This window comes from Muntiacus reevesi, chromosome 3 (genome assembly GCF_963930625.1).
Source record: "Muntiacus reevesi chromosome 3, mMunRee1.1, whole genome shotgun sequence".
Taxonomy (NCBI): domain Eukaryota; kingdom Metazoa; phylum Chordata; class Mammalia; order Artiodactyla; family Cervidae; genus Muntiacus; species Muntiacus reevesi.
The window spans coordinates 261,270,311-261,293,730 of record NC_089251.1 but is presented as its reverse complement, the minus strand read 5'-3'; the positions used below and the strand labels follow the sequence as shown (position 1 = coordinate 261,293,730).

Here is a 23,420-nt window from a genome sequence, read left to right as displayed (position 1 = left end):
TGTTTTTTTCAGAACTAGCTAGCCAGAGATTTCTGACTTAGATAATGTTCCAGTTGCAAGAGAGACTTGATGGCTACTTGGAATCATGTGACCAACGCAATCATCTCTGAAAATAAAAGCCCTTTCTTCTTTTTCCTACATAAAGTAAAGTGAAGTCGCTCAGTCGTGTCTGACTCTTTGAGACCCCATGGACTGTAACCCACCACACTCCTCCATCCATGGGATTTTCCAGGCTGGAGTGGGGTGCCATTTCCTTCTCCTGAGGATCTCCCCAACCCAGGGACAGAACCTGGGTCTCCCGTATGGTAGGCAGACGCTTTACCATCCGAGCCACCAGGAAAGTCTCCCAGAAAAACCTGGGGAGCTGGAAGTTGCTCTTTGGGACATGAGTCCACCTTCACCCCAGGACTGCCAGCTTCCTCATCAAAGCTGTCTTTTCTTTTACCCAGCACTTGTCTCTCGGTAATGGATTCCTGGGCAACAAGCAACTGAACCTAATGTAGGTAACATTTCCTTTTATTCTTACTGTAACTCTCATTTTCAGCACTCAGTTAGCTATACATTCAGGTCTTCATAACTTTAAGCTTTTTAGCCTTGTGATGGATGGCAATCAGAAAACTGGAAACAATCGCCACTTTAATTCATCCCTGTTCACTTCTTCCTTCTCTTCCAAGGGCATGTTCTACGTTCTTCTATTCCTTCTTCTCCAATTGCAAACATCTTTTTTGTGATTTGTTCTACATTGACAAAGGATTTAAACAGATATTGACAAAGATATTGACAAAGAATTTAAACAGATATTAAATGTTTCATCTAAACATACTTTTCTTTGAAATTTGCTAGGTCAGAAGAATAAGTGTCATATTCTTTAAATTATCATGCTGCTGCTGCCGCTAAGTCGCTTCAGTCATGTCCAACTCTGTGTGACCACATAGACAGCAGACCACCAGGCTCCCCTGTCCCTGAGATTCTCCAGACAACACTGGAGTGGGTTGCCATTTCCTTCTCCAATGCATGAAAATGAAAGGTTAAAGTGAAGTTGCTCAGTTGTGTCCGACTCTTCGCAACCCCATGGACTGCAGCCTACCAGGCTCCTCCGTCCATGGGACTTTCCTGGCAAGAGTACTGGAGTGGGGTGCCATTGCCCTCTCCGTAAATTATCATGGGATTCTTCAAAAAGTCAACTTCCAGCAATTATTAATATCATTAAACTTTTCAGTATCTGGGTTGTATTTCACAGACAGATTATATGCAGTTCCGCAGTCTTCTGAGATAAAATTGCTTTATTACTTAGATAAAATAGGTTGTATGTGAGATTGTGCTAATTGACCGTGAGAAATACAAACCTTAGTAGCCTCCATGCTATAATCTTTTTTAAAAAAGTCCCTACAATGTGCCCTTTACTTTTGTCTTCAAAATACACAATTTCCTAAGATTTACTCCTTTTTCTATCAGAAACTCCAATGGACTATATGAAGCAAACTCTCCAGATCATATTAATCTATAGTAAGGAATCTTGGCTATTTGCAAAGTAATTTGGGACTGTGAAAATGAAGCAAATGAACTTTAAGTAAATACTGCTAAAAGTCATCTTTAAACACTTCATTCAAATATTTTAAGACTTATCCCACATGGTAACGTATACGCCCTTGATATAATATTAGTGCATAAAACCAGGAACTATAAATTGTTATAGAGTTATAATATCACCTATTCACTCTGTTAGAATTGTGTTTTACAATAATAAAACAGTCATGCAAATTAATTCCATTTAAGAAATTATAAACTAGTCTAACTATGTAAATTTTATTTTTTGAGAAGACCAGAACAATTTCTGTCATTGTATGGTTAAAAAATTTACATAGATTAAAATACATAAACTGAAATCATTTTCCTGTCACAAATGCTATTTTAGAATAGAACAAATTATAAGCCCCTGACATATTACAAAACCTCCTTCTAATGATTAATAGTGTTGAGTTCTAAGAGGAATTGCCAAGCTAATGACATATTAAGCTTTTCCAGTTTCAGCATTCTTTTGAACACACTGGGAGGGCAAGCATCTTATCTGTCAAATCCTTCACTTAGTTCTTGCTAAATTAAGTTCTAAAAAATACACAAATTACTTTTTTTTCCAATGAAGATTACTGAAGTGTTATGCTTTGGAATACTGCCTACTGGCTAGAATCATACCAATAAGTCATAAAAAAGATTTGCCTAATAGTTACACAGCTGTAGTCAATATTCCAATTTAAAAATATATTTTGTTGCTTCTTTATAAAGAAAATGACAGAATTCAGTAAAGTAGACATATAACAAAAACTTGTCACTGACTAGAAACATATAAAAATCGACCAATAAATAAAAATATTTTCCTTATAAAACACTAACTTAATTTTAATACATTAAAAAAATGCGGAGTTTAACAAGCAAACTGAAATAGGAACATCTCTCAACAAATACAATAACCAACTTATATAATATGATTTATCCTCCAATATTCACTTTAATCATAATTAGTGTATGGGGTTAAGGTATAGATTTTTTAATTATTAAGTTCTTTAATTTAGAGACAGTGTCAGAAAACCTAAAAGATACATAAAAGGGATAAACTGACTTCTCTCAAGAAATACCCTGTCTTTAAAAATAGTAATAAAGGTATCTTTCAATCATTCAGTCCCTTATTTAAACAATATTTACTATGAACTTACATTGTGGATTTTATTATAACACAAGTGAGCAAGATAGAATTAAGCTATGCCTAATGGAATTTATACACCATCAGCAAAGACAGAAATGGGAGAAAATAACTCACACATAAGGAGAAGAAAAACATAATGATATACAGGGTATTATGGTGGCTTATTACAAGAAAACCTTAACTAGTATAAAAGAAATATCAAGGGGTTCTTTTTGGAGGAAGTAATGTTTTGACTATAATTTGAAAGATGTAATTGAAGTTTACAACACAGAAGGAACAGGGAAAGGTTTGAAGGTGTGCAAACATGGCATTTAAAGAACTGAAAATAGGCCAATAAGGATGAAGAGTGGAGAAAGGTGGAAGCAGGGAAAATAGATAGAGCTGAAGAGATAAGGCCAGGAAGAAACCTGTTTGGTACCTTAAGCCTTGCAATAGGAATCAGCTGAAGTTGACTGGGAGAAAATAAATCTGCATGTAGATTTACATTTTATTACATTCATATTATTGAAGAAGCTTCTAGAGGAAGAGTTAAAAAGCTGTTGCTGTAGCGCAGGCAAAAGATGATGGTAGAGAAATACGGCTGTCACTAAGAATGGAAGCAAATGAATGCATTCTATTTTTTAAAAAATTAATGGATAAGATTCAGTGTCTGAAAATAAGGGTGTATGGGAAGACAGACAAAGTAACCGCAGAATTAAAGCTTCAGCAGCAGTACAAAGCCCTGGGAGATCTGGAAGAGTGAATTAGTTCTAGGACATTGATACAGGCCTTCCAGCCGAAGAGAAGCTGCTCACCTGACTTGATACAGTTTTAGATTAATTGTTTAATCAAACGTGCTGTTCAAGGATTTAATCAAACGTGCTGTTCAAGGAGTGTAAGCCTTTCATGAAAGCCAAAAGTTGATCAGAAACCTATCCAAAGATTCAAAGTGAAAAGTGAAAGCATGATGCTTTTACACTGAAGTGTACATTGGGTTAATCATCAATAAAAACAAGGAACTGTTATGCCATTCATTAAAGATGAAAGGGAATAGTGTAATATTTAATTGGGCTTTACCAAATCTCTATTGTTTTTTTATAAAATTGGGGATATATATCCTGATCCAACAACATGGAATCACTGCAGAGGAAAGATAAATGATATTCAAGGTGAACTCCAAGAAGTACCAAAAAGCAGATAAAAAATGAGTATAATCTGTTTATAATGCTAACTGAAAATTTTGTAGTAGCAATTTGCAAGTATGAAATATTTAAACATCATAGCATCAATCATCTCTTAACTACATTTTGCATCTGTTAGATGGTTAAGGAGAGAGTATATATTATCTTGAGATAAAAAAAAGAAAAAGCCTCAGGAGGAAAATGCTTCCTACTATTGGGAGTATTGGAAGAGAATCACTGAATCATGCAAATTAACATGTTGCACATAAATTGATGTTCTGTCTCAAACCCAGCAGCAATTCAGGTTCAAGTCAGCAATCCTCTGATTTGACTTGCCATAGAAAATTCAAAGAAAATACTGTAATGAAAGTTGCAGACTTATTAGCCCAAAACGATATGAGTGACTAGAAGCAGTAACTTAGCCCTGTCTTGGGTGTTGCCAACATGTGAACACACATGTTGTTCTATAAAATAACTGAAAACAGTTCCAAATGTAAACTATAAAACTTGTAGATGTAGAAAGATTATGTTTAAGATATGATCCATGATTAACCTCTCAGAGAGACTTTAAATTGCATCCAATATTCATAGCAGCATTATTTACAATTGCCAAGAAATATTAATATAAGCAATCTAAGCTTCCATCAAAAGATAAATGGATAAAAAAGGTGGTATACACACACACACACACACACACACACATACATACAATGGAATACTACTCAGCCATAAATAGTATAAAATTTTTGCCATTTGCAGCAGTATAGATGGACTTGGAAGGAATTATGCCCAGCGATATAAGTCAGAAAGAGAAAGACAAGTATTGTATGATATCATTTACATGTCTAAGTTAAAAAACAAAATAAAGTAGTGAATATAACAAAACAGATGCAGACTCACAGATAAAGAGAATAAGCTAGTGGTTACCAGTGGGAAGACGGAAGGGGGGCTGTAAAGGAGTGGGCTCGTAAAAATATACGCTAAATAATATATATCATTGTCTATATTCATGCATCATACCAAATCATACTGACTAGTTACTGAAATGCTTGATTCTGTACAACAAAAAACACTAACTTAGCAATTTTGCAAGTTGCAAAAAACAAAGGACTCCAGAAAATTCCAAGTTTCACTAGTGTTGTAAATATCAGGGATAGAAGAAAAAAAAAATCCTACACCTTTTCAGCACTCATTTAATGGGTTTGTTTGCAATGAAATATTAAGACTATTACTGCAAATCTGTTAGGGTTGGGAATAATAGGTTAAAAAAGCTAAATAACCTTATATGTAGCTTTGGAAATGGAAAGAAACAAGCCAGCTAAAAAGCTAAAAATCTACAGTGTAACTTTGGAGTAAAGACAATGAAAATATTTTGTTACTATTTGGAAACTTCCATAGCTCAGAAGACAGACAGAAAAAGCATTCCTTAAGCCCTACCACACAGATAGACACAGAGCTTTCTATTTCTAGAATAAATAACCTGTCATTATAAAAGCCTGACAAACTAGAATGCCATTTGCTACTTTTTAAACTGGGTTCAATTTAATTCCTAAGTGAGAGTTGGGATGGAGAAGAGGTGTACTCTCTACTTTTTTGCATTCCAATACTTCAATAAAGTATCTCATAAGAGTTTATTTTTTTCATCATTATTTAAATTGTCCCTGAGAAGTGTGAATAAACAGTGAGAAAAAACAGCCCAAACTCTATACAAAAACTAAACAACTTAGACTGTACAGAGGCAAAAAAGTTTTCTCCCTGCTATTTAGGTACAATTATAAGAAAATAATTTACTAAAACTTTGGTGATGACACCTTTGAACACTGCAATATTTTTTTATGGTTTTAACGCTGAAATATTTGATGATGTTTTAATGTAAAAATTATGTATCATGCTTTAATTTTGGAAAGAATTACATTAAAACAACAAAAAGGTAGCTTTCTCAAAAAACAATTTGTTTTGATTTGAAACAATAAAATAACCTTGGTCCTCTATATTCATTCCTAATTTTTAACACTATCCCTAACATTTCAAATATACAGTGAAATTTTAGGATGAAATATTTCTCATTTATGCCTTGAATTGTTAAATCATAACAGGTTGAACAGTAAGGGCTTCCCAGGTGGCACAGTGGCAAACAATCTGCTTGCCAATGGAGGAGACACAAGAGATGCAGTTTCAACCCCTGGGTCAGGAAGATCCCCTGGAGAAGGAAATGGCAACTCACTCCAGTATTCTTGCCTGGAAAATTCCGTGGACACAGGAGCTTGATGGGTTACAGTCCATTGGACACGGCTGGGCACACACACAAACTACAAGTCGAAACGGTAAAGGAATATGATCAAGCTTCTAATTCAGTTTTTTGCTTTACTCTCTTCTATTCAAGGAATCCCCCCCATCCTCCTGCTGTTACAGTTAACTGCACGCTGCTTACTTTATTACCTCTTGTTATCTCAGTACTGTCATCTGTCTTCAATGAGAGTGAGAGGAGACAGTTCTCTGATTCTCCTCATGGTTGCTAAGACCAGAACACTTAAGTGTTTTTCCCTAATCCAAGCACATATCTTCAGTATCCAGACCGCAGAAGATAACTGGGACTTTCTTTTACGAGTTTGAATACTTGACAATGCTCTTCTGCATCATAACTAAGTAAGTAGTTACTCATCCCCAGCTCAAGGCTTCTCCAGGAAACTAGAATCTGCCACTTCTGAGAATGGTGCATTCTTAATGCAACACCCACCTTTGGTTAAGTGTCCTACCCAAGGCCTATGGTTTGTTTCCTTTTTTAAAAATTGTTTTTTTTTATTTTGTACTGCGGTAGGGCTTCCCTGATGACTCAGAGGCAAAGAACCCGCCTGCCAGTGCATGAGATGCAGGAGACGGGGGTTCTACCCCTGGGCAGGAAGAGCCCCTGGAGAAGGAAGTGGCAGCCCACTCCAGGGTTCTTGCTGGGAAATCCAACGAACAGAGAAGCTACCGCCCACAGGGTGACAGAGTCGGACGCAACCTAAGTGACTGAACAACGATAGCTGTTAAACGACATTATGACAGTTACAGGTGAGCAGTGAGGGACTCAGCTGTGCATACACTGTATATCCCCTCCCTCAAACTGCCCTTCCCAGGGCCTATCTGTAGTTGTGACTTCCCTTTTAAATCTCACAGTGTATCCTCTTATGGATTTTTCATATTTTTTGGTCTATTGAAGGTTCTCTGACTTATTTTCCAGTACAGTTCTAAATTGAATTATATATATTTATTTTCTGGTCTATCCAGGGATTTGAGGTTATAACAGGGATATTGCTGTGTGTGCTTGGTTTATCACAAGGAATAGAAAATGTGTAATTTTCTTCTCACAATAAAATTTAATATCAAGTGTAAGTTTAAATTATGAAAAGGGATATCAAAAACTCTTTTAATATTCTCACTACCCTGGAAACTTACTATTGCTGTTTGCATTAGTGTTATCCTTAGGACACAGAACTAATGTTTTACTTTCTCAAAATGATATTCTCATCTTTTCTAAGTAAACAAAATAAGAGGTTTATCTTGGAATCTTTCTGTATACTGGAAAACATGTAAATAAAACTATAAAACTGAATATGAAGTAGGAGAACAGTCAAGGGATCTGAAATAAATGAAATATGAGGAGGATGAGTGGTACAAAAATGTGGGGAAATAAGAAATATGTAACCCAGCTATCACAGAGCTGTATGTCAGATCTCTCCACAAGAAGATGACAGGGAATACTGATGAGGTGTTTGATATTTTTGGATTAAAATTCTTGCATATTAATCTATATCTTCTTCATGAAGTAGAGTATGGCAGATAAAATAGTCTACCTGGGTTCTAATCCCCTCTCTACCATTTGATCTTAGGCAAATTTACTTTACCGATTTCTGCTTAAGCTTTTTCATCCGTAACTTGAGTCCCCAACCTCAAAATATAAGGATTAGAGAGGTTCTTTTATACAAACAGCTAAAAACAACATGTACATGCTAGACATTGTCATTAATATTATTAATGCTACTAGGACTGATTTTTAATTCTCAGAAGTTTAGAAAACAAGAATGGGGGTGGAGGGAAGCCTATAAACTCCAAGCAGGCAGACTTTCAGGTTCACAGTCCTGCTGCTGTTGTTCACTCACTAAGTTGTGTCCAACTCTTTGTGACCCCATGGGCTGCAGCATGCCAGACTTCCAGGTCCTTCACTGTCTCCCGAAGTTTGCCCAAACTCATGTCCATTGAGGCGGTGATGCCATAACAGTCCTAATTAAGTTAAATTTTACATAGGACAAGTGGGGATGGGCTAACTGATATAAGAGATATAACCTTGCTTGAAAAAGTCAAGCAATGGAGGCACAAACATAGAGGACAGACTTGTGGACATAGTGTGGAAGGAGAGGGAGGGACCAAGAGGGAGAGTAACACTGAAGCATGTACATTACCACGTGTAGAGCAGATGGCCAGTGGGAATTCGCTGCATGACGCAGGGAGCTCAAGCCTGGTGCTCTGTGACGACCTACAGGGGCAGGATGGGGTGAGAAGTGGAAGGGAGGTTCGAGAAGGAGGGGACATGTGTGTACCTATGGCTGACTCATGTTGATGTATGGCAGAAACAAACACGATATTGTAAAGCAATTGTCCTCTGATTAAAAATAAATTATTAAAAAAAGAAAAACGTCAAACTTTCCACTGAAAGTAGGGCTCTGTTGGCTCAGATGGTAAAGAATCTGCCAACAATGAAGGAGACCCAGGTTCAACCTCTGGGTCGGGAAGATCCCCTGAAGAAGGGAATGGCTACCCATTCCAGCGTTCTTGCCTGGAGAATCCCATGGACAGAGGAACCTGGCAGGCTACAGTCAATGGGGTTGCAAAGAGTCAGACAAGACTAAGCGACTAACACTTTCAATGAGAAGATCATGAAAAAGACCTCTGGTGACACTCATGTATTTTGGGCTTCCCAGGCAATGCTAATGGTAAAGAACGTGCCTGCCAATGCAGGAGATGTAAGAGTTGCGGATTCAGTCCCCAGGTAGGGACGATCCCCTGGAGGATGGCATGGCAACCCACTCCAGCATTCTTGCCTGGAGAATCTCATGGACAGAGGAGCCTGATGGGCTACAGTCCATAGGGTTGCAAAGAGTCGGATATGACTGAAGTGACTTAGCATGCACGCACTCCTTCTACTGAAATATTTACTTTTCCATTATAATTATTGGTATCTATATTTTCTTATAAATAATTAACCAAGAAATGTATTTCCAGTATATATTTTACTAGAATATATTCAAGACTAATTTTAAGAAAGAAGGTCTGCTTACTTTATTATCATTAGCAAGTAAAATGTTTGAACTCTGAACTATTCTTAAATAGCATAATATTTATACATCATCTCAGGTCAGGATTAGCAAACAATTTTATTGATGAATCAAAGTAAACAATGCTATTTAAGCAATTATCAATACTTCAAAAAAAAATAAAACAAAAAGTCTCCACGGAAGTATCAAATGATTTTCTTTGATAAACATTTTATAAACATTATTATGAGACATTAATTAAGCTGCTTTATCTCTTGCTAACCTCAAGAAAAATAGTCTAAAGATGATGTGAGAGTTTTAATTGTTCCATCACATCATCCAGTTTATGTTAATGGAATAGTTGTTTAATATTCTGAAACTGGGTAGAAAACACAGAAGAACATGCAAATGTGTTCTGTTCTCACAGCACGACCCTTGGATATGTAAAGTAGATTTAACATTAAAGCTCTAATTTTGCATTCCAAAAATCTAAGTACACTTCAGTCTTACAAAAATTAGTAAAATCTTCACAGGAATGTTATGCCTAATTGCCTTACATAAGGTAACCTGGCATTACCTATGATAACTTACATAAAAGGATCAATTTCTATACTTTATTAAATTGCTCACTCACTGACATGGTTTTCAAAATCAAGAGAAAAGTGCTTTCAGTCCAAATGTATTTCCTATCTTATGTCCAAAAGTAGATTTTTTTTTCTTGATTTAGCCAATGGCTACTTAACCCAACTGAGGATGTGCAATCAGTATCTCCATACATATTTCAGGATATTTTATGAAATACCTTCTTCAGGTGGTATACTTATTCACTTACAACTCTTTTCCCTCCTAAATTAAAAGATACCCAATCCTTGAAACCAATCACTTATTTTTAAAAACACTATGCTATATAAATCTTATATCAGGTTTATTTAATGTGCTAAAATTTACCAAAAAAATGCTTTTGTCCCCACCATTATAAAAGTAGTATATGTTCTTTGGACCCAGTGTACTTTAAAAATGTTAGAAACAGTAAAATTAAAGTCACCACTGCTAACATTTAAGTGCCTTTACTTTTAGTGTTTAAAATTAAAGGTTGAAGGTTGCCAGATATAGTGTTGAGATCTTACTGTGTGTCCTAGTTTCACTCTTTCACTCTCTCTCTCTTTTTTTTTCTTTCATTTTATAACTATAGTCTATGGGGTCACAAAGAATCAGACAGGACTTGAGTGACTAACACACTACCACTGTTCCCTCAAAGGCACCTACCATATTCAGGATAACGTCAAAGCCCTTACATGTTCCCTTATCATCTGGTCCATTTAACCTCTTCTCTGTCCTCTTTCCTCTCCACCTCTTACCAGTCCTGTGTACTCTCTGCTTCAGCTGAACTGAACTGTTGATACTTTCATTTCTTCCAATGAACTATGCCTCCTCACAAGCCCTGGGAGGGTCCGTTGTACATTCCTTTCCTTCTGCTGAGCATTCACTCTCAGACATTCCCTTCAAGTGGGATTCACCAGCATATCCCAATAATAGGCCCTGGGACCCTACGAAGAACACCAAGTGTATCATATGCCCTCCCTATAGTGGGATAAACACCATCTCACCCAAATTCATGTTCATTCAGAACCTCAGCATGTGACCTTATTTTCAAACAGTGTCTTTACAGATGTAATTAGTTCAAGATCTTGAGGTGAAATCATTCTGGACTTAGGATAGACCCTAAATCCAATGACAGGTATTTTCATAAGAAGAGGAGAGGACACACCAAGAGACACAGGGAAGAAAGCTATGTGAGATGGAGCCAGAGGGGGAGTAGCCCAGTAGGCTGCCACAGGCCGAGAAAGATTGTCAGCCACCAGAAGCTGGAAAGAACACACGATGCTCCCCTAGAATTTTTGGAGGACACAGGAGCCTGCTGACACGCAGATTTCAAACTTCTAACCTCTAGAATTTTTGTTGTTTAAAGCCACTCAGTTTGTAGCTCTTTCTTACAGCAGCTCTAGGAAACTACTACAGTTCTGGTTCTAGACTTCCTGCAATATATTAATTGTTATATATATTTCAGTTTTCACTAAGACTATACAAAGCAAAAATGAATTCTATTGTTTATAGCTTTATGTTCACTGCTTAGGACAGCACTTGGCACATGACAGACAATAGACATATGTATAAAAGAAAGAACAAAGAAAATTTTCATAAGAGTAGATAGCTATTAAAACCTGAGCAACATTACTATTTAATCTATGCTAATTTTACTGGCAAAATCTTTATTCTCCAAGTTTTTTGTTGTTAGAGTTTGATACTTTTCGAATGACAGTTCTGAAGAAAGGCTTTAGAAACATCAATTGTTTTTGCTTGCCCTACTCCCCATCTTAGTCCTAAAACTCTGAAATTCTTTTTGGGAACCTACCCTCTCCACATGCTAGCAGTCTCAGGAGAATTGTTAATCAAGTGCTATGGTTCCTGGCAGAGGGCAAATGATTGAAACCCAGCCATGCACACTGGCTTTGTGAATGTGGGAAGAATAGCATTAAACCACATTATTGGTCCAGATTTAGCTCCATGGCAGTACTTTTCAGTCTCTTTCCACTTCCTGCTCTCTAGATCCCCAGAAATGCTCTGGCTCCTGTCTTTCCCGAGAACTGTTTTTCTGATCACCCTCTGAATCCATGAGCTAACTCATATCCTTTCAACAAAATACTTTTTGCTTAAAGTACATAGAACTCCTTTCTGTTACGTGCAAAATAAGAACTGTAATTTATAGAAACTCATCAACTGTAGATGTGATAAATATTAATACATAGAACAGACTGCTTATATAAAGAGATGTTGACCATTACAGGTAGTCATTTGATCAAAATGCTTACAGTTTAGATTGTCAGGCCACTAAACTGATGAACTATGCAATTCAAAACTCATCATTTAACAATTTCCTTCTCTGAGATAGCCACTTCCATCTCTTCATTCATTGCACATAATTACGTAAATCATTCTTATTCATTTATTTCTGTCTTCATGTGTAAAAAGTATCCTTTTTAAAAGAATCTTTTTGCTAAGCTAAATTTCATCAATGTAGATTATGCTCTAAAAACAAGGTAAATCTGTCAATGTATGACAAAACACACTGAAAAAAAAATATAAAATAAAATAAAATAAAATAAAAAAAATAAATAAAAACAAGGTAAATCATTTTGTAAAGAATGTTAACTCTTGGGGAACCTTCAGAGGTCAAAAGAAAAGAGAATGTTATCTCTAAATAGTTAAGTTGATATAGTTGATATATCTATAGTCTATATAGTTGATAGACTATATAATACCCTCATCACATAAATAATTAGTTTAAGCTAAACGCCCATAGATCACCACTCTGTAACAGAGACGAACATATTTGGTAAAAAGCCACTTTCCCTGTTTTCACTATTTCATTCAAATAGCAATTCACTCATGAATAAACCATTCATTACAATTACATATTACATAAATATACAAAGCATTTTTCCCTTTGTCTCTTCATTAAATGAAAACTGTTAATATTAGACAGGTAATGATTACTTTGAATATCATTAATTATTAGAATGGAAGTATGGTTTACACATATAGATGTACTAAATGTAAATTTTTAATGTACCATCAAAGGTCAGTGAAAGTAAAATGGCTTTCTGCAGTTTCTGCAAACAGCTTAAAGATGATTTCCTTTGGTATTTAAATGCTGATTAAGCATAACACACCTGCTGAATACTATTTGAATATGCTCTCCACTGAGGGACTTCCCCAGAGACATTCTTCAGACAAGAGCACTATTAGTCTTACTTCAATTCAGTTCAATTCAGTTTAGTCGCTCAGTTGTGTCCAACTCTTTGCAACCCCATGGACTGCAGTACACCAGGCCTCCCTGTCAATCACCAACTCCTGGAGCTTACTCAAACTCATGTCCATTGAGTTGGTGATGCCATCCAACCATCTCGTCCTCTGTCGTCCCCTTCTTCTCCTGCCTTCAATCATTCCCAGCATCAGGGTCTTTTCAAATGAGTTAGTTCTTCACATCAGGTGGCCAAAGTATTGGAGTTTCAGCTTCAGCATCAGTCCTTCCAATGAATATTCAGGACTGGTTTCACTCAGGATTGACTGCTTGGATTTCCTTGCTGTCCAAGGGACTCCCAAGAGTTTTCTCCAACATTACAGTTCAAAAGCATCAATTCTTCAGTGCTCAGCTTTCTTTATAGTCCAACTCTCACATCCATACATGACTACTGGAAAAACCAAAGCTTTGACTAGACAGATATGTTGGCAAAGTAACATCTCTGCTTTAAGACATAAGTATTAGTAAGTAAGTATTAGTCTTACTTACTATTATACAATGGAAGGGGGCAAAAAAAAATATACTAGTCCTTTTCTGTTGCTTTCTTAATATTACATTGCATTTTTGTCATCTATTTCTTCTACTTCTTATTATCTGCATCATCTTCCTTATACTTCCTATCTAATATAGCATAAACTGTGCAGATGACCCTTTTAATACTCTTAAAACCACAATACAGCCACATTCAAATCTAAACTTTATATAGGGTCTCAAAATTAAAACTCTCTTTTTTTCACACTTTTTGACTCCTACTTCTTCCACACATTTACACTGAACATGCCTTTGTGTTTATTCTACCCTTAAACTATCCAGTCTTGCTCCATCATTAATTAGTCCATAGTTTTCCTTTCTCTTACATGGGTTTCCATCTTAAAGGAATCTGTAAGTTTAGTCATTTTATTGCTGTTTCAAGCCTCATCTCTTCATCTTTCATCTTTAACATTAGTTTACAACAGATGACAACTTATTCTGTGCTGGCCATTGTATTAGGCATTCTGCAGGGTGCTCTGGGTACAAAAACAAACACACACCTATCTGATTATTGGAAAAAGAGAATCCCAGAGAAAGGCAAGCAAAAATGAAAGAACATAATATATCTGGAAAGCTTTATACAATTTTCTAGACCTATATTAAGGAATGATTAAAGATACACTTTGGATTTCAGGAAGTCAAGAGTCAGTTCACATAAGGAAATTACATAACCCCACTTAAATTTTCACAAGTCACTTTGCAGGAAAAGGTTTGAAGGGGAAATGCTCAGAAACAGACAGAGCACTTAGGGGCTGTATTGCTACTTCTAGAAAGACATAATAATGGGATAGATGATAAAAATTTAAGGAATAGAATGAAAAAGACCAATTAATAGATTAAAGGTTATGAGTATTAAGAAAAAAGCAGAAATTCAAATTAAGTTTTCCAATCTGGCTATCCAAATGAATAACTATTCTAATCAAAGAGTTGGGAAATACAGAAAGGAAGATCATGATTTTTAAGAATGTGAGATAATGACTCTAATGGTCTGGGTATATAGATGTATCAAATATCAAGCAAATGGAGGGATTCGGAAATCTAATAGAATAGCAAGACTCTCAGACGGCTTCTGCCTCCTGCTATTCATGCCCTTTTGTGACCCCCTGCCAGTGAATGTGGGCTAGATCTATGATGCATCTCTAAAATATACAAGACTACAGAAAAGGGTGGTATATTAGTTTCCCACAGCTTCCATAACAAACCACCACAAACTGGATGACTGAAAACAACAGAATTTCATTCACTCATAGTTTTGAAGGACAAGAGTTGGAAATCGAGGTGTCAGAAGGACTACACTTCTTCTGAAGGGTCTAAGTAAGGGTCTTGCCTCTTCAGCTGCTAGTAGTACCAGGGAACCCTTGACTTGTGGTTGCATCATACCAGTCCTTGCCTCTGACTTCACAGAACCTTCTTTCTGCTCTATGTATACCTCATAAGAATACATGGTATTAGATTTAAAGCTCATCTAGTTAATCTAGGATGTTCCCACTCAAGATCCTTTATTTAATTCCATTTATCTTAATAAGCCTTTATTCTGTTTCCAAATATTGTCTCATTCACGAGTAACACAGGTTAGGACTTGAGCTATCTTTTTAGAGGTGATCATTAAACTGCCACAAATGGGATGACACTTCCTAGATTTGGTTATAGAGGAATGCGGTTTCCATCACGGATGCTCACTTTTGCTCTCTCTCTTGGATTGCTTGCCCCAGAGGAAGCTGGCTTTAATTTCATGGAAGCAACCCTATTGAGAGAGGCCTTCCATGGTTCAGTCTGGAGTGGATGCTTCAGCCCCAGTTGAGCTCTGAAATGTTCCTGCAGAGGACCTAGAGCCAGAAGCACCAGCTAAGCTGCGCCCAGATTTGTAGTCCACAGAAAACTGTGAGATAATGCATAAGTGCTGCTTTAAGCTGCTAAGTTTTAAGGTGATTTATCATAGAGATAGAAAACTAACATGGAGCTCACAAAAATATCCAAGCTAAGGCAGGAATGATGAAGACAAATCATGGAAATGGGTTCAATTTTGCATCTAAGAAATATTTACTGAGTATCTATAAAATCAACATTTTGGTGAGTTTTATTTAGAGTGAATTTATATCTGGAATGATAAATGAATTGATGACTCAATTCTCAAGAATCTTAGTCTCAGGAAATGATAGACAAAACCACAATGCATGGTGCAACTAAGGAATGTTTAATAAGCGGTGTTAAGGTTCATCAGTGGCACAAGATCTGGTCTCAGATCCAAAAATCAGGAAAGACTTCCGGGCGAACTTGAATTCTTAACTTCTACAAACTTATCTATTTATAACTCCATATTAGCAAAGTTCCCTTTCCTTTCAACAATGCAAAATTTAAGGCACCTCTAAATGATAAGGATAATTTTCCTGTCCATTACACTAAGACTTCTTTAACAAATTTACTTAAGCCCTTAAGGCATGAACATACATCCACTTTTGAGACTGCTAGAAACACTAAATTATATAGTAAATATGTATATATATATACACACACACACACACACACACACACACAATGGCTATGAATCAAATCAGGTCTTTACTTATGTTTTATTTGGTGTAACTTATTTTTACTCTTATCATACTTGTAATTTTAAAGAAACTCACATCACTTTTCATAGTGAATAAATGAATCTTCAATTAATTACATAAGGAATTGCAATGAAATTTTAAAATGCTGAGTGCCTTAGCAAAGATATGAGCAAAAAACATGAGAGCAAGGCAACACCAAACCTATTATTTTACCCACATGAAAATCCCAGTTTTGCTGTTCCCCCCTCACATCTGTTAATGCCAACCTGCCCCTCTTTCCTAAGATAAAAAGCCCTCTCCCTAACCTTCCACCACATCTACCACTGCCTTATTTTTCATTTACACTATTTTCACTGCAGGTACAGTTTCACTGATTCTTGTCTGAATTCTTGCAAAGTCTAGAAACACTGCTTCTATGTATAACCTTAATAAGACTTGATGTCTTTGGAAAAACGGTATTAGTTGATAACCTGGTATTCTATATCTCAATATAACTAACTAGTTATATTAGTTATATAACTAGTTATATAACTATATTAGTTATATAACATACTAGTTGAGTATGATTCAGCTGTTACTCTGTCATGGTGTATTCCATTTTTTTTTTTTTTTAACCATGCATGTGTAACTATAAGTGCCTCAAGAGTGAGGATTACATCTTCTTCATCTTTTTTTCCTACAGTCCCTATCATAGTGCCTGGCAAATAACAAGTGTTTAAACAGATGTTGATGAAAACAGAACAAGAAAAGCCTACAAATTATTCTCCCTCCCTTTGTATTTGCTCTCCATTAGTCTAACAGACATATCATTTCCAGATTAATCTTCTTAGAATAAAGCACAGACCATCTTATTCCCCCATAACTGTCCCTCAATAATGATGAAATATGAATGCCAAAGTGCAGGAATCCAAGTCACAGAACATATTTCTCATCACTTTGCTATATCTACTCTCCTTTCCAATTTTCTGAATACCCCCAGGCTTTCTCAGCTCCGTATCTATGGACCAATTGACCCACTGTTTAAATGTTCACCTGTCAAATCCTACCTCCAATAAAAAGCACAACTCAACTGGTCTCTCAATTGTGAAGGGTTCGGTTCCCAAGCTGAAAGTATCATTATCAGCAATCACCCTTGCCTTTTACTTCTTTCTTGGCACTTAATACATCCTATCTGTGCCTAAAGTACTGGAATATGTTTCTTATTTCTTCATGTTTTATTGAAAATTATAAGAAGGAAGCAACTAGCAACTATTTTTATGTTTTCCTGCCCCTAATATCCATTATCACCACCATCATACAATCAATAATCAAATAATCACAGTGCTTGAGCTGAGTGAAATAATGTTTTCAGCAGATATTAATCAAATAAATGTATACTTCACTGTCATCTATAAATAACGTACTTTTAGACAGTGTGAAAGATCATGCACATATAACATTCACTTCTTCCTAGGCTTAGTTGTGTAAGAGACAAACTGGCTGAAAACACGTGAGTATAGGATGCTACGGCTCACAACCAAAATTTAGAATCTTAACTTAGTTTTTTGCATTTTTAATTCAACACAAACTAGGTCTGTTAGGGAAACTGTTTGAATGGAAAACTCTAAATCGGTGGGTCAACAAATATTTTCAAAAATGACTAATGAAAACTACAACTCATTATCACCTTCTGGAGGTAATTTCAGCAATATGAATAAAAAGCTTTTAAAATATTATAGCCTTTGAACCAGTGATGCTAATTTTAGTAACTCTACTCATGCAAAATGAGTACTATTTACATCAATTTATCTATAAAGATATTCTCTGAATAATAAGCCCAATCTAAAAACATTTTAAACCATCTATGTTTATATTTGACAGATACAATGGAAAATATGAACATTAATTCACATTCTCAAATAGAACAAAGTAGACTTGTTACAAAAACAATAAAGAAATTCAACAAAAAATACATATACTCATTACTCCAACACTGTTTAAAGGGAAAAATCAACAAAACAAAAAACAAGTCATATAGAACAAAATAATAAAAGAAGTTATCTTTATAGAACATACATTCATGATTTCAATTTTACTTTGTTTTTATGTATTTTACCATTTTGCTCAATAAAACCATCTTTTGCAATAATCTGTACAAAATAAAGACATCTTTTATAGTTTCAAATCATTTTTCAAAATTGTGCTAAGTATAGAAACGAGCAATCACTTATTCTTACCTGGGTAGGTATGTTCAAATATAGTTGAAAGAATACGCAGACACTCGACTTTCAATTACACAGCTGCCATCCAAATTCTCCTTCGGTTTCTTTTCTATTGTGTATACCAGACGGGATCACATATAACTAAAAATAAAATTAAAATTGGACTCAATAGAGGTAATCAATAATTACCTCTATGTGTAATTTAGATATTATAATGCTTGTTCTAAAATTCCAATTACATTTCTTATGAAAGTTCAAGAAAGTTACCCAATAATAGGAAAACCATGGTAAAGCATGTTATTTCTTTTGGAAAAGCAGAGCAACAGATTGCTAGAAAAGGGCAAAGAGTAAGATTGCTAGATAATGAGTTAAATGTTTTAACTCATGGATATGTTACAACCATATCCAGTATGGTTGGTTGACAGTATACCCCCTCTCTCCCTCAGGCTGTAGACAACTTGGCCCAGCTGTCGCCTCCACTTATTAGCTAATGAGAGTAACCAAGCGCATACTCTGTCCCTGATTAAGAAGGTGAAAGAAAATTGTAGAAAGCACTAATCTATTTTAACTTTCATTTCACTTCGACTGCTACGGAGAAGCATTTGGGGAGCTTATCCTTCCATTTATTCTCATGCTATAACTAGAACAGACATAACAGCTCGTTAAGATTTTTACATTTTTATTCCAACAGACAAAAAGGAAAAGTCCTTCCAGATGCAACAGCATAAATTATGCCTTCCCTTAATTCCATCATTTCAAATGGACCTCTGACATAAATTCAAATAGCAAAAAAAAAAAATTATAGTATAGTATTTCTTCCTGCCAAAACAGCAAAAAGAGTGCTCTTTTTTGAGGAGGAGGGGGAGCGCAAGCACAAAAACACACCTAACTCTTTTGTTCGGCCTCCTTCCCCAACTCCGGTACAGACCAATGGTAAAGCCAGACCTATATTTTTGACTTTTTCAAATTATACACTAAAGACAGCTCTCAAATACTTTATTTCTGCCTCTTTGTATCTGAGCCATCTGAATAGTGTGAAACGATTCTAACTTAGCTAAAATTTTCTTTAGAAGCCTGTTTATCTATTTGTTCACCATATTCTTTTTCATTTTCTAACACAAGTTTAGAGATAAAGAAAAAAGGCATCTGAGTTTATGAGGCACCAGAGACAAACTCTGGGGCAATAATTCAAGTGAAAAAGCTTATCTGGAAGACACTAAGGCAGTAGGGTATAGTCAGATCATCAACAGCATCTGGCAGAGAAGGCAACAATTGTAAAATCTGAATTAAAATATGGGCACGATATATTTTAAGGCTTTGGAAATAGATCTGTTCAACCTGAACAGGAAATTTCAAGCATGGCACAGCTAAACAGTAACCATGAAATGATGTCACGATTTCCAAAGTGATTAAACAGGTCATTTTTTTTTTTCTCTTTTGTCTGCCTTGGAGAAGGAGAAGAAAAAGGAGACAAAACTATTTTTGAGCATAATGGCTATTTCCCTATATATTTTATGTGAATGTTAGTCTAATGGTATGAAATAAAGAAATCAGCCAAGATAACATAAGTAATTTTGTTTAAAAAGAAAAAAAAAAAAAAACTATTAAAAATCACATTCCAACATTGGAGCAAAGTAAATATTTTCCTTAAAATGGTTAATTCAGCATATCCCCACAGCTTTTATTTCTATCTCAGATTGACTGAAACCCACTCTTACTGTGGAAAATACTTTCAACCTAGAATATTTTATGTAATGTGACAGAATAAAGAAGAGCATAAAAATACCCACATCAAAAAACAAGAATGAACTTGTGCCTACTTCTTTCTTCTTGCAGGAAAATGACACATACTCTGAAGTGGATCTATTATTCCACTGTCTGATATGATTAGATTTGTTTATATAAAGAGCATCTTAAATATTCTTGCAAAAACTGAGATATGCTTATGAGCTGTCTTTTTTAACACATTCTATTTTAAAATATAAAATCAATTTCCAAATGAATGATTCCTAAAATGATTCTTAAAATTTTAGTACAAATATATTACTCTTAACCTTATACTATGTTGCCACCATTTATTACAAATTATGAAATCTGAAGAGGTACGAAAATTAAATGAAGCCAACCATTTTTTTTCCAAATGTTCATTCTTTCCAATAGTGTTAGTTTAAGAAAACCATTATAAACATTGCAATATGACTAGAAGCCTCAATTGGTTGATGCAACATTTGTATCTTTAAATATTCCATACACATCAAAACCACTCTAAACAAACAAGCCAGGCTAAAAGATATTCTTGTCATCAAATGAAATAAAGACCACCATGAAACAGAGACCACCATTATCACAATCTTAAAACTTTTTCAAAACCATTTTAATACTTATTTTTCTTTTTATAACTAGCTCCAAGAATTTAGCAATATTACAAACTAATTTCCAAAATGTTGCAAAAAAAGTTTTCCTGAATATTCATTTCTTATTTCTATTATAGGCATCTAAATTCAAAATATGCAAAATTGAATTCTTGGTTCACACTTATCTTTTTTTTTCCCTTTGTTCTGAGACTTTAATTAAGTAAATACTACAATTCTCATTCTAATTGCTCAAGACAGAAACCTTGCATTACTAATCCCTTTTATTTCCCTTACCAGCTACATGCAGTTAAATTAAGAAAAAAATCCAATTATACTCAATACTGATTATTCCATTTTGTTACTTCTTCAACTTTACTTCCTTACCAGGTCATCAGCACTCAACTATGATTTCTCTAACAAGTAATATAACCATATCACCTCTGGACAAAGTTCAAATGACCTAGCATGCCTTAGCATCTTTGTCCAACTGTCTTAGCGGTTGTCTTCTCAATGTTTTTTACCCTAATGTTCTAGGCCAAAAGTATAAGATGATTGCCATAAGTGACTTGGGACAATCATTTCCCATGCATTCTAGTCTTCTCACTGAGGCAGCGACTTTCATATAGCCCTAATATACTCCTATGCTCTAGGGAAAGTAAAGATGGAAAATTAATTTAGTTCATTAAAAAAAATTCAGTGACAAATGTTTCATAACAAATAGATTCAAGAGACTAGATCTCATAGACAGAGTGACTGAAGAACTATGGGCAGAGGTTAATATCATTGTACAAGAGGCAGTGAACAAAACCATCCCCAAGAAAAATAAATGGAAAACGGCAAAATGATTGTCTGAAGAAGCCTTACAAATAGCTGAGAAAAGAAGAGAAGCAAAAGGCAAAGGCGAAATGGAAAGATATAACCATCTGAATGCAGAGTTCCAAAGAACAGCAAGGAGAGATAAGAAAGCCTTCCTAAGTGAAGAAGGCCAAAAAATACAGGAAAACAACAGAATAGGAAAGACTAGAGATCTCTTCAAGAAAATTAGAAAAAAAAAAAAAAAAGAAAGAAAATTAGAGATGCCAAGGGAACATTTCATGCAAAGATGGGTTCAATAAAGGACAGAAATGGTATGGACCTAACAGAAGCAGAAGATATAAAGAAGACATGGAAAGAATACACAGAACTATACAAAAAAGATCTTCATGACCCAGATTAACCATGATAGTGTGATCACTCACCTAGAGACTAATATCCTGGAGTGCGAAGCCAAGTGGGCCTTAGAAAGCATCACTACCAACAAAGCTAGTGAAGGAGATAGAATTCCAGCGGAGATATTTCAAATCATAAAAGATGAAGCTGTTAAAGTGCTGCATTCAACATGTCAGCAAATTTGAAAAACTCAGCAGTGGCCACAGGACTGGAAAATGTGAGTTTTCATTCCAATCCCAAAGATGGCAATGCCAAAGAATGTTCAAACACATAATTGCGCTCATTTCCCCTGTTAGTAAGTGAGTGAGTGAAAGTCGCTCAGTCATGTCTGACTGTTTGCAATCCCTTGGACTATAGAGTCCATGGAATTCTCCAGGCCAGAACACTGGAGTGGGTAGCCATTCCCTTCTCCAGGGTATCTTCCCAACCCAGGGATCAAACCCATGTTTCACACACTGCAGGCGGATTATTTACCAGCTGAGCCACCAAGGAAGCCCCATGCTAATGAGGTTATGCTCAAAATCCTTCAAACTAAGTGTCAGCAGTACTTGAACTGAATACTTCCAGATACACAAGCTGGATTTAGAAAAGGCAGAGGAACCAGAGAACAAATTGCCAACATTCGTTCGATCATAGAGAAAGCAAGAGAGTTCCAGAAAAACATCTACTTCTGATTCATTGACTATGCTAAACCCTTTGACTGTGTGGATCACAATAAACTGTGGAAAATTCTTAAAAAGATGGAAATACCAGACCACTTGACCTGTCTCCTGAGAAACCCGTATGAATGTCAAGAAGCAACAGTTAGAACTGGATGTGGAACGAACTGGTTCAAAATTGGAAAGGTGTACATCAAGGCTGTATATTATTACCCTGCTTATTTAACTTATATGCCAAGTATATAAGCTATTTACTTACATATGTGTGTGTGTGTGTGTGTGACATTTCTCACACACACACACACACACACACACACAAGCTGGTATCAAGATTGCCAGGAGAAATATCAATAACCTCAGATATGAAGATGACACCACCCTTATGGCAGAAAGCAAAGAGGAACTAAAAAGAGTCTCTTGATGAAGGTGAAATAGAATGAAAAAACTGGCTTAAAACTCAACATTCAAAAACCAAAGGTCATGGCATTTGGTCCCATCACTTCATGGCAAATAGATGGGAAAACAATGGAAATATTGACAGACTTTAATTTTTTGGAGCTCCGAAATCACTGTTGACAATCACTGCAACCATAAAATTAAAAGACACTTGCTCCTTTGAAGAGAAAGTGTGACAAAACTAGCCAGAGCATTAAAAAGCAGAGACATTACTTTGCCAACAGAGGTCTGGATAGTCAAAGCTATGGTTTTTCCAGTAGTCATATCATGTATGGATATGAGTTTGACCATAAGGAAGGCTGAACACTGAAGAATCGAGGCCTTTGAATCTTGACTCTGGAGAAGACTCTTGAGAGTCCCTTGGACAATAAGGAGATCAAACCAGTTAATCCTAAAGGAAATCAACCCTGAATATTCATTGGTAGGATTGATGCTAAATAT

General features: G+C 35.6%; 1 protein-coding gene across 2 annotated transcripts in view; it reads right to left on the bottom strand.

The window, feature by feature from the left end:
- The window catches only part of GULP1 (GULP PTB domain containing engulfment adaptor 1), a 306,541-nt gene that overhangs the window by 177,771 nt on the left and 105,350 nt on the right, over nucleotides 1-23,420 (bottom strand). For both annotated transcript variants that reach the window (XM_065931908.1, XM_065931909.1), the window contains exon 2: nucleotides 18,317-18,442. The gene's annotated coding sequence lies outside the window, so the exon portion shown is untranslated. The remainder of the gene's footprint in view (nucleotides 1-18,316; nucleotides 18,443-23,420) is intronic.